Source organism: Spodoptera frugiperda, chromosome 25, assembly GCF_023101765.2.
Source record: "Spodoptera frugiperda isolate SF20-4 chromosome 25, AGI-APGP_CSIRO_Sfru_2.0, whole genome shotgun sequence".
Taxonomy (NCBI): Eukaryota; Metazoa; Arthropoda; class Insecta; order Lepidoptera; family Noctuidae; genus Spodoptera; species Spodoptera frugiperda.
This window is the reverse complement of record NC_064236.1, coordinates 20,736,438-20,754,017: the sequence shown is the minus strand read 5'-3', so window position 1 is coordinate 20,754,017 and position 17,580 is coordinate 20,736,438. Positions and strand designations below refer to the sequence as shown.

At 41.1% G+C, this 17,580-nt stretch overlaps 1 pseudogene; it reads right to left on the bottom strand.

The window, feature by feature from the left end:
• The window catches only part of LOC118268408 (alanine aminotransferase 2-like), a 62,713-nt pseudogene extending 49,399 nt beyond the window's left edge, over positions 1 to 13,314 (bottom strand).
• Positions 13,315 to 17,580: the final 4,266 nt, after the last annotated feature.

The following is a 17,580-nucleotide window of genomic DNA, read 5'->3' as shown; positions in this document are numbered from 1 at the left end:
TCCTCGATTTTCGTATGGCGCTAAAATGTGCTCATCACGCTGAACAACTTTTCTTAAGATAGTATATTCATATAAAATGCTCATCACGCTAAATATCTTTTGTTGAAAGTATATTCAAATCTCTTCAGGTTCGGCTGGGCTGGAGTCCATGTCAGGGATTCTACATCCTCGATTTTCGTATGGCGCTAAAATGTGCTCATCACGCTGAACAACTTTTCTTAAGATAGTATATTCATATCTCTTCAGGTTCATCTGGGCTGTTAAGTGTCCACGTCAGGGATTCCTGACCCTTGATTAATTTCTACGAGGTATTAATTTGCCACCGGTCCTTGATAAGTCTACAAAGTTTGAACGAAATCGGTCCGTTTAAAATGGGTAAAAATCGAGTTGGAAGAGGTCGGTTATATAGAAACATACAAACAAACACACATACATACATCCTTTACATATGAAACTAAATAAAAGCATGTAAAAAGTTAGTTTTGCGTTGGCACCATTTGATTTTTGATTTCGAACGCTTACTTTCCGAAAACTATGAAAATGACACCAATCGAATAATCCGAGCCCAAATTCGGCACTGAACGGAATTGAACAACAGATAACACAAAACATTTGAGTCTACGCACGCACTAAACAAAATAAAAATATTAAAAAAGAAAGTAAGAAAATATATTCAAACCTTCAAAGTACGAGTATCAAGTTCATTTTGTCATAATTTCCGCAGCTATCCGTGCGTATGTGTGTATTGTCGAGAGTCGTGTCAATGTAGTGATGCGATTCGATACCTGTCAATTATGAGAACGCGTCCTTAATAAACACATTTTTTCTGTGCTAGTCCCATGTTGCCTTTTATTGTTATTATGGAGAAAAACAATAAAAAAGAAAATCGTTAAAATATTTTTTACGCCCAATTTTGGCGGCGGATTGGAATAATCAAATATTGAAAATATGCGCCTAAGTATGTTCTATCTGAACATATTTAATTGAAATAGATAACTTGTGTTTTTTTTCTATGAATTATTGTATGGTACCCCTAGCAAGGTCACGTCAACTTTGCAATTTTTTATAAAATAAATTATTTAGAACTGTCACTCGGGTGTTCTCGTCGGGTATTTAGAATGGTTAGATTGATCGATTACTGCGATAATCTGAGTAGAGAATTTTTTTTGGGTCTAAAAAACACTGTGCACCGCGCCAACCGTGCAGTCCGTTCCGACGCATTTTACGAAAATATATTTATCTACAAAATTAAACTAGAAAAAAAATCCTACAATTTATGTATTAATAACTTTTTCATAAAATCAATAGTTTTTGGCGTACGAGCGCCGCAAAGTATTATTCATCTGCACCACCACGTGTACAAACAATGTGTGTTGTACATACATGGGAGTTCATGTTTCTGATGTTATATATGTTATACCCTGTGCGCTATAAGTTATATGTTCCAACGTGTCCTCCAAGCGGTCTTCGCAGTGATGACACCCGGGCAATTCCTCCCGCCCAATCAAGGCAAAAGGTATAGGACAGTGTGACAGCAACTAACCGGTGTCTTTGCCGTCGACTTTGTGGTTGCACAGTAGCTGCAGGCAGCTCCTGATAGCGCCGGTACCTCCGCCGAAGAGGCAGATGTCCTGCCAGTTGGCCTTGTGCCCGTCGCGCTGCTCGATGTACTCCGCCACGTGGCGCCGGATCAGCTCGATGCCGTACGACATTGTGTACGCACCCACTGACTGGCCACTGTAACAGTGAATTATAACCGTTACCCATGTGCTGCCTAATTGGTACCGTAAGTAAACGCCTAGATATACATGTAGGTAGTTGGTAGAAAACACTAACGCGCAAGCAGCCAGTATTCTTTTGGCCCTCTGTTTCACGTCCGATGGGTACAGGTCGTACTCCAGCAGGGTTGGATCCAACACGCAAGCGACGACCTGTGCACAGAAAAGTTTGAATGAACGATCGATATGTTACAGTCTACTGATTAAATAGCTATTATACTTAATGACTGGTCATATACCGGTGTAACAAAAAGGGGGGTATACACACCAAGTGCACGGTTTCTAGATAACATAACAAACGATACGGGAAGGGTTTTTTAAACTCATGTTTTCATGGAATGAAGTTATGAATTTTTCCAATACATAAAATTCCAGAAACCGAACATCAAAATTAGGTAGATACTGGTACTAGGCGATCAGATTTACAGAAGAAATGTTTCGTAATATTAGCGAGTGACCCCTGTAGTGTTGTGATAAGTTTGTATGATTTAAAATGTTGACGTTAGTAGGCCTAATGACTTATGTAGGAAATGGTGGTGGTGAACTTGTAGTGCCCTATACATAATTCAAATCAAACTAATTTGCTATAGTGCCTGTAAAAATTAAATAATAATGTTGGTTAAAAATTGAATATGCTGTGTAAAAAATTAAGTGACAGAACTGAATTGCTACAAAACCCCTAGAGTGTAAATTTAAAGTCGCGTAGGAGCGATAAACAATAATTAAATTATAACCTGTTTACTTTGAAAGTTCTTTGCATGGCAAAGGAATAAATATTATCAAACTATGGTAGTCTGGCCTGAAATCACTTGTATGGCTATTGACACCGGGTCATTCACGTCCTCCTCAATGATAAACTACTTATTTATATATTTGCCAATGAGTAGGTTATAAGTCACATTTTCCTATGACTTCTTTCGCCTTGGGCGAGGCGAGAGGGAGTGTCAGACTCTTACTGACTAAAAACCACCCCGTTCCTTCTCCTGCTTTTCGAGCCGGAGCCCCGGGAAACCCGCTAGGTAGTCCGCCGCTCCGGATCAGGCATCAGCCCTGCTGGGCCCCATCTGTGGTGGTCTGATGGCTCTTTAACCCTTAAACTGGCAAGCACTTTAATTTCTTAAATTTGTCATTTTAATGTTATTTTTGTATTTATTATGATCCCAGAGGAGTGAAAAAAATTATAGAAAAAATCTGTATATTACAGTTTTCGCGAAAACCTGTGTACTTCAGAGAGTACATTGCCAATTATAGTGTAAACTACGTTTGTACTACGTGTAGCACACTGCCAATATATCACTAATGCTCATTTTGTTAATTTATTACTTTATTTATAAAAAAATCATCACAAACAAACATTATTTAGTATGAAATTGACGTCATCAGTCACGTTCATACTCTGCAAGATTATTTCGGAAAGTGCGAGGTGGAATTGCACAATTTGATTCCCCCTAGTCCTTTAAATCATCGAATCACAAGACAATCTGCGAAGCACCACCGCTTCATGGTAGATATCCCACCCACTCGCACCAAGCGCTTTGTTTCATGCTTCCTTATGCTCACTGCTAGGGAGTGAAATTCTTTGCCGAAATCTGTGTTTCCTGATGGGTATAACCTGGGTGTCTTCAAAGCCCGAGTGAATAGGTTGCTTATGGGCAGACGTGCTCCATCGTAGGCCGCATCATCGCGTACGAACAGACGAGATAGCAGCAAAACGTCAACCCATCAAACATAAAAAAAAACTCAACTTTTGTTATTATAATATATAAAATATAGAAATAAAATACATATTGATTAACACTATGCATTTGGCAATGTACTTCGTGTATACCAAAGTCTATTTCGTACTGATCTGGCAACGGTATTCACGGAGTACATACTTTGATTCTAGCTTATAATATTGTTATTACGTAAATTAGAGCAATAATATCGAATATTTTATGTTACTTGTTAGGCCCCCTTGTGCCTCAAAGCCAAAAACCCAGAACTCCCTAACGAAAAAGTAAAGAAAACAATAAAAACCTTACCAGAGTCGCAGAGACACCAGACCCTTTCGAAAAAATTTTGAATTTGACAAATTATTTTCGATTTTATCACAATTTACAATAAATTTCTACCAAGATTGACAATTATTGCTACTTATTTAATATAAAAAATTTAGGTTTTTTTAAATATTTGGGTCATTACATTTTTTTAAAGTTTATGGTATTAGTGGAGTACAGTGCCAATTTAAGGGTTAAGACGCGCGCGGAACGCGACGCGCCGCACGCACGGGTCTGGTTCTGTTCGGGCGATGAGCTACCTTTGCTCGCCGTCCGCAGGCCCGCACTTACGGTAGCCGGAGATCGTCTCGCGATCCCCGACGCCAGGAGTATCTCTCACGACGGCTGGGGAGGCTTGTTCCCTCTCGCGCCCCGCCTCCTCCTTAGCTAGCATGACTGCTTCGCAGAAGGAGGAGACGGCATCCCAGTCCCTCTCGCTTCGCACCATGGCTTGAACCAGTGCCGGGCGCGAGAGATCGCCGTCGCCGACCACATCCCTGAGGACTTGGCGGTGCTCAGCCCACGCAGGACACACCGCCACCGTATGTTCTACGGTGTCCTCCGGGCGGTCCTCGCAGTGAAGCATTTGTGACCCTACATGTCTATCCGTATCAACATAACAGGGGCCTTACGGCGCATTCCAATAACCTACCTATCGGTAGATTTGCCTACCAGAGGTAGAATTTTGACATAAGCTCCATACAAAATGTGTCAAAATTCTACCTCTCGATAAGTAGGTTATTGGAATGCGCCGTTAATCTGCTATTACAATTGCCCCAGGTCGGTACAAGTTTGTAGAAATTGTAATTACCGCGCGGTTTCTCGCGGTTCAAGAACTAGCGCGCGGGTCGGAGCGCGACGAGCGGTATCGCGTGTACCGCGAGGTGATGTAGACAATACTAGCTGTTTACTTCGTTCTTGTACAGCGCGGTCGAAAGTTCAGCGCGGCTTCACGCGATCATACATTATGAACTAAGCCTAAAAAAACTAGCTACTCTTGCTTGATTAGGTAAAACTCGTTAATTAATTTGACACGGTACCTATGTTTTGCTGGCCTTGACAAGTTGCGGCAGATGTCCACTTACCTGTCTGATGAAGGTGATCGGTTTCTGTCCCATGGCGTGAGCATCTCCGATGTTTGCTTTGATCACTCGCTTGAACGGTTTCTGTGCTCCCTGCCGACATACAATAACCACAATTGTAAATTAATGTCAATTTAATAACATTTTGCAATGGACGACTACCTAACCTACCTAAATTACTTAATTGCCTAAAGATCTCCAACGTATGCTTCTGTTACTACGCATGGATTGTGCAATTTTTGTCTTGTATGCTATTGATAGCAAACGTCGTTGTTGATAAAAGTAATGAATGACTTAAAACACAATTGTAACTTGCAAGAGACACAGTCGGTAGTACTCTTGATTGTAAATTGGACAGAGTACGCGCCCCAATAGTTACTTTGATGGAACTCTAAATATTGTGCAACTTGACTGCACTGGCCCAGCGCCTGATACTCGCCCGATACTAATTCTCGCATACAAAGTACCAGTTGCGGCAACTCCTTTGCGTATCTATTTTAAGGACATTCACAATATGTATATGTTCATCCTATAAAGGTGAAAATCATTTATAATGACTATTTTGACATCAAAGTTTGTCCTTCCACGCGGAATATTTCCCAAAATATTATTTTGATGAAAGCTGTGAATAATTACTGTAGTAGAAAGGAAGATTACCCAACTAAATAAATTTATAGTTCAATTTAATCATCAGTAGTTAGTCAAATATAATCCTACTATAGCATCGACCTCGAATTATTACATAATTATTTGTCCTATTCATGACTACCGTTACAAAGCAAACTATTATAAAAAAAATGATAGAGTATTTAAAAATATGTTTTATTTTGTTATTACACATAAGATTTGCCACGGTTATCAGATAAAACTATAATATTAAGTGTGGGAGAGCCATGCTTCGGCACGAATGGGCCGGCTCGACCGGAGTCATACCACGGCCTCACAGAAAACCGACGTGAAACAACGCTTGCGTTGTGTTTAGTTGTGTGAGTGAGGTTACCGGAGGCCCAATTCCCCCCTTCCCAATCTTCCCCATCCCCGATTCCCGAACAACAACCTTAAATTCCTAACTCCCAAAAAGCCGGCAACGCACTTGTAATGCCTCTGGTGTTTCAAGTGTCCATTGGCGGCGGCGATTGCTTACCATCAGGTAATAAGTCTGAACGATTAATGTTTCATAAAAAAAAAATACACTTCAAGTTATTTTCGAGTAAAGAGCTGATATTACTCATACAAATATAATACAAACCTATTTATGTTTAATAAATAATGACCACATAACTATTTTGTCATACTCTGTATGAATATACGAGTAAGAATATAATGTTGAGATGATACACTGGTGTGACACACATTAATTGTTTACAACAAACCTATGGCAATTACCAATTCTCAGGAAATTGCTAAATGACATGAAACCTAGTGCCTAGAACTGCCTAATATGAGCACAATTTAAATATATTACTATTACCATACAAACACAGACTAAGGGACACAACACTTTCAGGAGAAATTGATCAATACTTAGGTAAGTACAGTGCTGTCAACGAGACCTGGCAGGTCTGAAGTTAGGCTTTGCGAACTTTCGCGCAGGTACATTCGTGAAGAAAACTATTACTGCAATATTATTTTTTATAAACCTAATGTACTAATAAAATTCCCTAATCAGTGATGAAGTACAAAAAAACAAAAATATAATATTTTTTCATAAACTGTGTTAAATCATAAATGAGTTTTCTCGCTTGGCGATTTAAAACTCTATTGTATTTTGGTGGCATATTTAATAATACTAGTGGTCGCCTAGTGGCCGAAATTCGACCATATATGATTTAATTTACAATACCACTTAACGTACGTTGAAGGATAATTTTTATTTAATTCAAACTCTTTTATAAAACTCTTTTCATATGAGACGTGAGAATATCATCGCAATGTCTATCGATTTTGACGTTTTGTCAAATACGATCAGATACTATGCATGTGTGTGTAATGTTTTATTTATTGATTTAATGTACTTTATAAGCATTATTTTTGAAAAATATTAGCGCTATGCACTTCTCCTACACATAAACTATAAGTGTACCAAATTTTATGCTCCTACGTCCGCGCTATTATCGTAAAAAGTGGTCCAAAGTTTTTGCATCACGTATTAATATATAGATAAGTGCCAACTGACATTTGCACAAATTAATTGCAAACTTAAACACTAAACAAAAACTAACAAAATACTTAAAAACTTATCAATAAAAATTAACAACAGTAATAACGAAATATACGAAAAGTTTTGTTACCGACTGCACTCAGAAAGAGATAGTGACACTAAGGGCGGCCGTACACGGACTGCTCGAGCAGTTAGCGGCTGAGCGACATACACGGACCGCTCGAGCGGTCGGCGTGGACTGCTTGAGCCGTCGGTTGTTGACTACTCGAGCAGTTGGGTAGCGTGTACCCAACCCAGGATTACTTCTTTTTAAAATGAAAAGAATATGAGGAAATCAATAAAGGTACACAGATAGCAGGTTATAAGTTGCCATGGGTTTCATGGTAATCTACATACAAATAATTTGTAACGCTTAGGGTTGTAAAAAACGAAGATTTTTTTATTAAATATATATTTTATAAAATTTTATGAACCTTATACCCAAAATAAAAAATAAACGCACAATTTTTTTACATAAATTTTGTTCCGTTTCAAATTAAATTCAATTCAAAATCTAAAAGGGTAAGTTTTTATGTTTAATATTGTAAAAAGGCTACAAAATAATATTTAATCTTGTTCAGAGCAGTAACGGAATCATAGCGCGATCAAAATATGTATTAAAATATTATTATTATTTAAAGTTGTCAGGAGGCTCGATAGATGGAGTTTGGATCGAGATAGATCGCGCTATGGTTTCGTTACCTCAATTTAGTTAGGTCCGGCGTCAATCTGACGTCCGGTGAGTACGAACAAACCCCCTAGCAGGAAAAAGTGGTATCAATAAATAAGTGAGTGCAGTAACAGTGGTGTTTGTGTTTGTGTATAATATCCCTCTGAAGCCGACCCTCTGAGTTCTGTTCATGGTCCTTAGAGAGCTGGATACATCGTACTCCCGAGAGTTTTTTGCGCGGTCACTAGTGTCGGGAGTGACCGCATCCTAAAAGGCTGGACGGCGGCGGGCGGACCGCTGTCCAGTGTCTAACAATCTGCCACTTCAACAAGAGTTGGAGGCGGAGCCGGGGAGTTGGGGCCTGGAACTGCCTCTTGGAGCTGAGGCAGCCAGACGACAGCGGGGATCTGGAACTGCCTCTTGGTGCTGAGGCAGCCAGACGACAGCGGGGATCTGGAACTGCCTCTTGGTGCTGAGGCAGCCAGACGACAGCGGGGATCTGGAACTGCCTCTTGGAGCTGAGGCAGCCAGACGACAGCGGGGATCTGGAACTGCCTCTTGGAGCTGAGGCAGCCAGACGACAGCGGGGATCTGGAACTGCCTCTTGGAGCTGAGGCAGCCAGACGACAGCGGGGATCTGGAACTGCCTCTTGGTGCTGAGGCAGCCAGACGACAGCGGGGATCTGGAACTGCCTCTTGGTGCTGAGGCAGCCAGACGACAGCGGGGATCTGGAACTGCCTCTTGGAGCTGAGGCAGCCAGACGACAGCGGGGATCTGGAACTGCCTCTTGGAGCTGAGGCAGCCAGACGACAGCGGGGATCTGGAACTGCCTCTTGGTGCTGAGGCAGCCAGACGACAGTGGGGATCTGGAACTGCCTCTTGGTGCTGAGGCAGCCAGACGACAGCGGGGATCTGGAGCTGCCTCTTGGAGCTGAGGCAGCTAAGATCTATCAACTTAGTGTGAGTGAATCGTGAGTGAATTGTGAGTGAATCAGTGCTACTAAAGTGAAAACCGGGTTAGAGACTTTAAGTTTAGAGACTAAGTGATTAGTAGTTATTTATAATATAGTTTATTTTTGGGTACTTCTTTTTTACAATGGAAGGGTATAGTATGATACAAGAGGACGTTAAGTCTAAAATTATAAAGGCGCGGTCATTAGTGAAAAAATGTCCTAAAGATCGACTAAACGTGTCTTATATTGAGACATGTTTAGAAAATTTGAAACAAAATTGGCATATGTTTTATAATACACACGCCAAAATTATTGGGGAAGTAAAACGGTCCGAGCTGTTCAATTCCAGCTATCACAAAGATGGCGTGTACGATGAAGTAGAGGAAATATATGTCCAATTCAAAAGTGATTTAAAAGAAATTCTAACAAAATTAAAATGCAATAATATATCTAATAATTCGGGAAGTAATAATGAAGGATGTAGTTTTAAGTTACCTAATGTGAAAATACCTATATTCTCGGGTAAGTATCACGAATGGCCAACGTTTCGGGATTTGTTTGTCGGTCTAATTAATAACAACAACAAGTTAGACGACGCACAAAAAATGTATTATCTTAAAGGATACTTATCCGGGGAACCAGAGGTATTACTAAAAAATGTTAATGTAACTGCTGACAACTACAAGGCAAGCTGGGAAAAATTAGATTCTATGTATAGTAACAAAAGATTTCTGGCCAATTGTATTTTAAAACGACTGTTGGGGCAAAAGACGTTGTTATTTGAATGAGCTACGGATATTAAGAAACTGATCAGTACAACATCTGACTGCTTAAGTTCGTTGGAAAATATAGGTATCGATGTGTCATCATGGGACGTAATAATCGTACACATAGTTACTTCCAAGTTAGACCGGGAGACTCGCAAAGCATGGGATTTGCAGGTTGCTTCTGACTCGAGAGACGACTTGCCAACATTCGATCAATTGAACGAGTTTCTGATAAGTCGCTTTCGTGGTCTAGAAAATCTAGATAGTAAAGGTGAAAGAATTCCTAAAGGTACTCAATCGTTTCATGCAATAAAGGGTGTTAAAAATAAAACTATTACATGTGAGTACTGTTGCGCGGGTCATAGGATTTCTTCGTGCCCTACGTTTTGTCGAGAGTCAGCAGAAGGTCGTAGAAATATCGTACGAGAAAAGAATTTATGTTATATTTGTCTCAGTAGTAGTCACTCGGTTAGGTTTTGCAAAAATACTCTCAGGTGTAAGGTGTGTAAACGCCGCCATCATTCTTTGATACACCCCTCGGGTGTTTCTGGGTCGGCTGTTGGGAAGAGCAGAACGGCTGCTCTAAAGGGAACCTCATCGGTCAATGAGGTAGGCGGGTCCGTACCAGCGGATAATAAACCACTGGTCTCATGTCCTTCGACAGGTAATAAGCAAACGGTGCTTTTAACCACAGCCTTGTTAAAGGCTGAATCGAGACATGGGAAATACCAGGCGGTTCGGGCATTACTAGACCAGGGATCACAAGGTTCCTTTATATCGGAATCCTTGGTCCAGTCATTGGGGTTAAGGAAAATTCCGTTAAAAAATGTGGTATACGGTTTGGGTTAGTTGTCAGGATCGGGTCTAGAATAAATCCAAATTTAAAACTTAGAGTAACTGCTTATGTTTTAAAATCAGTTACTGCGTTTATTCCGGCTGTTAGAGTCACCAGGGTTCAGGGGTTAGAAGTGCGCGACAGCGAGTTGGCTGATCCCGAATATTTTAGGCCGAATAACATCGACATGTTATTGGGAGCTGAAGTGTATAGTCAGGTTAAGGTCTCAGCACACATATGGGATCGGAAAGGGATCGTAACCGTAACGCCTTTTGCCTCGCTGTCAACCAGGCGTCAACCTACCGTATGCACGTAACGAAAGCGTATCAGCAGCGCCTGTACGTCAACTCGGCTACGGCTAGGCGACACCGCGCTTACGCCTCGCAGTCCCGTCGCGGGAGGGGAAAGGGGAAAGGGTGGACGAAGAGATGTGAGCTCGGGTACGGAGAGACGTAAGCGCGGGTACGGAGAGACGTAAGCGTGGGGACGGAGAAACGTAAGCGCGGGGACGATGAGCCGTAAGCGCGGGAATTCAAGTTCGGAGCCTGTTCCGAGGCGAGGCGATTACGTTATTATTCCGATTAGTGTGCGTTGCAGTAGGGAGTTTAATACCAACCATTCTGAACGGCTCGAGGCGATACGGTGACGATCCCTTTCCGATCCCATATGTGTGCTGAGACCTTTATTCGGCACGGGTTAAAGAAAAACGAAAGCGGGACACTTTTGGCGCAGAACACTGCTTTGGGGTGGATTTTGTCGGGGATGGTTGACGTAGATACTAATCCTGTATCTAATATTACAGTTATGCATTCTAGGGTCGAAAACCATATATTAAGAAAGTCCTATTTACCAAGAATATTGTAACATGCAATAGGTATCTATATATTATGTGTTTTGAGGTTGTTAACTGTAATTTAGAAGCATTTTATTATATTTTGTTATTAGTTTATATGTAACTAATTTTATGGGTTGTTTATATTTGTATTGGTTGTTGGGGTTTTGTTACTGTATACATATCGATATCGTCAAGGACGTATAACATTGTCATCGGGGATATAGCACATATGGCATGGTGGGCGGTACATTTTTAAGGACATTTAATGAATATGTCCTTGGTGGGCGGTATGTTCAGAGCAGTAACGGAATCATAGCGCGATCAAAATATGTATTAAAATATTATTATTATTTAAAGTTGTCAGGAGGCTCGATAGATGGAGTTTGGATCGAGATAGATCGCGCTATGGTTTCGTTACCTCAATTTAGTTAGGTCCGGCGTCAATCTGACGTCCGGTGAGTACAAACAAACCCCCTAGCGGGAAAAAGTGGTATCAATAAATAAGTGAGTGCAGTAACAGTGGTGTTTGTGTTTGTGTATAATATCTCTCTGAAGCCGACCCTCTAAGTTCTGTTCAAATCTTTTGAATTTTTAATTGTTTTACTTCACGATCTCCATAGCCAAATTTAACATCTTTTCCGTATAATTATTATATTGCCTAGCTCCGAGTTTTCTGCGGTTTTGTTTCATGGAGTTTTGAACCATATTGGCTGTGAAACAAAAGGTATTAACTAAAGCTCACATGCGCACAGACCCAATATAACTTATCATCCAGGATATTATGTATTCATTATGCTGTGAAATTTAAGTATTCGAAAATGGTTACATACACACAAACAAGAAACAAACATGTATGCTTGATTTAGTGCCAACCCTAGCTGCAGGTAAAGTTGCTACAAAGCAGTCAGTGGCAACTTTACCTAACCTGAAGAAACATGCAACAGCAACACCAAGCGATTACTTATGAATAAATTAAAGAAGCAATTGCTGACAGAATTTTATATTACAAAACATAATTCTAGTGGGTAGATTTTTCAGGTAAATGAGTTTATACCGAATACCTATAGTATGGTAAAGTTGCCAAGGGTTTGGTAAAGTTGCCACAGTTTACCGGTGCTTAATAAAATTATCAATATATCAAAAGAAATTAATTTATGAATATTGTCATTACTTTAATAAACAAAAAATATTCAGAACATACGTTATCAATCTCCTTTTGTAATTCAGCGGCGACTAGAGGTCCACGTACGGCATATTGTAATTTTTTAATGTGTGGGTTCATCGTTTCCAAAGTAAGAGCTTTTTTCTGGTCGCTCGCCATGGTTCTAATGCTAGTATGATTTCCTTGTGACTGTAGAACCGTTCCGCTTAACTCTGTCCGCACAGCTGCTCCGGACACGGACAACCCGCGACTAGCGCGGCTTATCAACTTTATCTGCGACATGGTCGGCAATCAATCGGACTACTCTTACGTCACTGGTTCTGCGCACCGCAAAAATAGAGTACACAAATTAATTTATAACAAAAACTTTAAAAATCAAATGGTTTACACATATATTACAACTCACAAACGCAAATGAACACTGATCACTGGGAGATAATATTATTTATCGCTATTTTGCCGAGGACCGAGAACTCAATCGATACGTGCGCTCGACGACAATTTATTTTAAACAAAGATCACAGTCGTATTGTGAGTTTCACTGAACTGCAAATTCAATATACTTTAGGATGTATGTGTGTATTAATATAAAATTTGTTCTTAATTTCCCTGTGGTATCTACATGTGGTCCATAAAAAAAAGTTATATATACTTACTTATATACTTCCCCTATACTAATTATACTTTTTGATATTATATGATATTATATTTAGAAGAAAATCATACAATACAAACTATTTTAGTGATTTTAGAATAAGATAAAATTATTTGAAAAATAAAAGAAGAGAGCTGACAAACGTGTCAAAGCTCGAGTCTATACTTATTATACTCTTTGGCTCAAGTGGCCAGTGCTGCTATAATCAAAAGAGTTTTGAAAATATGTTAACACAAGTGCTGCTACAATTAACGCCGTGGGATTTGGAGGCGAAGGTGCTCGTGCGTGTTTTAGTTTGCGCGCCGACGCGCATCGCCGGGGTGAAACTGCCGCTTCACATTAGTACGTGGCAGGACGAGCTCTGGCGCCATGTCATGGCGGAATAGCAGCAACGACTGTCGCAACCGAAGACTGGGCTCGCTATAATTGCAGCACTAGTCCCCTCTTTGAGGAGTGGCTTGAGAGGCGCCCCGGTGGCCCCACATACCGCCTGATGCAGGTGCTTACCGAGACATGGGAGCTTTGGTAGGTTCCTGTTTCGGATTGTGCGGGAGGAAACGCCCAGATGTCATCATTGCGAGGACCGCCCCGAGGGCACGGTGGAGCATGCGGTGGCAGTGTGCCTTGCATGAGCTGAGTACCGCCGTGTCCTCAGGGATGTGGTCGGCGACGAAGGACGAGGCGGGGCGCGTGAGAGAACAAACCTCCTCACGCCCCAGCCGTCGCGAGAGACACTCAGGGCGTCAGGGATTGCGAGACGATCTCCGAGGCTACCGTAACTGCGGGTCTGCGGACGGCAAGCAAGGGTAGCTCGTCTCTCGACAAGAACCAGATGCGTGCGTGAGGCGCGTCGCGTTCTGCGCGCACCTCAAACAGTCATCAGACCACCACAGATGGGGCCCAGTAGGGCTGATGCCTGATCCGGAGCTGCGGACTACCTAGCGGGTTAACTGGGGCTCATGGGTCTTTGAAGCGCGCGCAGAACGCGACGCGCCGCACGCACGGGTCTGGTTCTGGTCGGGCGGCGAGCTACCCTTGCTCGCCGTCCGCAGACCCGCACTTTCGGTGGCCGGAGATCGTCGCGCGATCCCCGACGCCCGGAGTGTCTCTTGCGACGGCTGGGGCGTGAGGAGATTCGTTCTCTCACGCGCCCCGCCTCCTCCTTAGCTAGCATGACTGCTTCGCAGAAGGAGGAGACGGCATCCCAGTTCCCCTCACTCCGCACCATGGCTTGTATCAGTGCCGGACGCGAGAGGGCGCCGTCGTCGACCACATCCCTTAGGACACGGCGGTGCTCAGCCCACGCAGGGCAGACCGCAAGCGTATGTTCCACCGTGTCCTCCGGGCGGTCTTCGCAGTGATGACACCCGGTCATTTCCTCCCGCCCAATCACAAACAGGAACCTACCGAAACTTCCGTGTCCGGTAAGCACCTGCGTCAGGCGGTAGGTGAGGACGCCGTGACGCCTCTCTAGCCACTCCTCAAAGAGGGGACTTACCGTTGCAATAACAGCGAGCCCAGCCCTCGATTGCGACAGTCGCTGCTTCCATTCCGCCATGAGATCGCACCGGAGCTCATTCCGCCACGCACTAATCTGGCGGTCAGTAAGAGTCTGGCACTCCATCTCGCCTCGCTCAAGGTGGGAGAAGTCATTGGATGATTTTCCCCCCTCAAAAAAGAGGCATTCAGTAATTCCGTGATTTACTTGAATATTTCACAAAACAGGTTCCAGGAAAAAAGTTCTTACTGTGTACTCTAACTCTAAAGGTTTTTGAAAAAAAAAGTGATCTTTCGAAATGAAGTTAAATGTATTTAAATTTTAAAACGTATTTTGAAGCCTCATTTAATTTAAATACAAAATACTTCAACGTCAAAAACTAAACGCGGGACGAGTTGCAGAATGAAAATAATATTTATTTTGATTTTCTGCAAGTCGTCTCAAATGCCGTAGGTATGTGGGACGAGTTGATGAATCATCCCGTGTTTGAGAAATATATTTATTATGCGTTTTACATAAGCTTGAGTTTATTATAATTTGAGATTCTTGAGAGTTGTTAGATTCTTGAGGTTTGTTCTGCGTCTAGCTACAACACGCAACCGCTGCAAAGAGTATAGTATAGGGAAAGCGCACTGACTGGCGGCGGGCGGCCTCGGAACGCCGGCTCGCTGTCATGGCGGGCGCGCAGCTGTGTGCGTGCGCGCGGTACGATTTACGTACGCTCTATGTGGGGAGCCTCTTGTAGTTCTGACGTCAACAACTCGGCATGCTCCATTTGAACCTGGATACACGGCTTCGATACGTCCCAAGGGCCACTTTAACGGTGGCGACGTCTCCTTGACGAGTACTAGCTGGCCTGGTGTGAGGTCTCCTTGGCGCTTCAGCCATTTTGTGCGCTGCTGCAGCTCGCAGATGTACTCTTGGTTCCACCGTCGCCAAAAGTGTTGTCGGACCTGGGTCCTTAGACAAAGTAACATCGCTTAGTAGCGAAACGATATCTAAATTCGTCATCGTCTCAACGATAACGACAAACATTTCTTAGCCAAAGTAACATCGCGATCGTGATCGTTGTGTCGAATCGATTATTCGCTAAAAAGCAAAAATATTGTTTATGGTAACGAAAATTTAGCTGTCAGTGTCACCCAAGAAGTTCAAATCGGATTATTCCCGCGAGTTATTACTGTTTTCGAATTTCACTGATAAGAATAAGTGAGTTATTGGCGATTGCCGTACTTCGTGAGGGTGATGTTATCACAGTCAGCGACGTTGGAATGCTGGGTGACGTCACGGGATCGGCACGGTGGTCGCTGCGCCGGTGGGTTTCAAGTGGTTGTGCTGCGATGCCCTTAGCCCAGACGTAAATATCCGAAAACTGCTAGGCTCAAGTGCTTCCCAGGAGAAATATGACTTTATTAGTTCAATTTCGAACTAGCCCTCGCATAAGACAGTCCACGTTATTTCTAGTAAGTAATATATTCTTTGTTATAAGTAAAGTCGCTTTACTTCAATGAAATCATAGAAATAAAGAGTAGCTAAAGTATTGTAAATTATAATAAAAACAAAACTTTATAGTAGTAAGTAAGTGAATAGAGGATTATTATTCTAAATTGTTGTTTATATTAAGTTTTAATTATCGTTAAATTTGATATTAAGTTTTAGACTTAAAGATAATTAAAATAGACTCATTTTTTTTTTTTTTTTTAATCTTTATTAAATACATATGTTGGAGGGTTTAATCACACAATGATTATGTCACCCTCATAGGAACTTTAACAAAATATATAACTTAATTTCTATTAATAAAAATATTTTTAACTAGTAAATATACTTTTTTAGCTATGTCTGATAAAGGTACAGACAAAATACTATTAAATTTGCCAACATTATAATTTAATTTAGGAAAAATTAGCTTTCTTTCGACTTCGCCCCGAACACATTCCGACAGAATTTTTATTCCTATCCACAAGTTCACACAAAGGTGGTGCACCTCGAAAGTTCGAGGTACATCGAGCTAGATGTTGGAGTGCGCTCTTCGAATCCGTGAACACGACGTAATTACCGCTTTCAAGGGAGTTAATATATGACAAAGCTTCTGCTATTGCAATAAGTTCAGCGTACATAATATTAATGTTACATTTTATTTTAAGCTTAACGTGGGTATTCGAATGCGGATCAAAGAACGCTGCTCCTACTCCACTTCTATCTTTTGAACCATCAGTAAAGATCATACCATAATTAATATAATTTTGATTAATATACTGCATACACATTCGATGAAGATTATAGGCATTATAACATCTTTTTGATTTGTCTACAGATTCAATCTTTAGTCTAATAATATTAGATAAATCCACATTGCTGACCCAAGTGTTTAAAGAAAACATTTCTAATTTTGGACTTACATAAATCGCCTTCGTCTTAAGGAATTGATGAACAGTTATCAACAAAGGTTTTTTCTTCCGATACCAATATGAATTATTATCATTAATAATATCACTCAAATTATCTAACAAAGAAATGACTGCATCACGGGTGTAAGATTTTGATTTAAGCCAATACTTTCCTGCTAAATAATACCTACGGATGTGCAATGGTTGAAGATAAAGTTCATTTTCCATGATATGTATAGGAGTGGTTTTAACGAAACCACCGATAAGTCTCATGATTACGTTTTGCACATTAATCAATTTACTTAAATGCGTATCACTAGCATCGTCATAAAGGAAACTAGCGTAATCTATCCTACTTCGTATTAGAGATATATATAAGCGTCTTAAATGCACCGGATGTACTCCCCAATTAGAACCTACAAGAAATTTGAAAATATTAACATGTTTCAAAATTTTGTCTTTAATTTCATTAATGTGTCTAGACCATCTTAGAGATCGGTCAAGCCACAGGCCTAAGTATTTTATATTGTCTACCACTGGCAATAACATATTTTTAACTTTAATTTCTGCTAATTCTTTCTTAAAACCCCTTCTAAAAATGCAAATATTACTTTTTGACGTAGAAATTTCTAATCCTAGACCTGAAAGTATATTTGTAAACTGATCTAAGGCTAATTGTAAATTACAAGCTGTTTCTGAAATATTACTGCCAGTG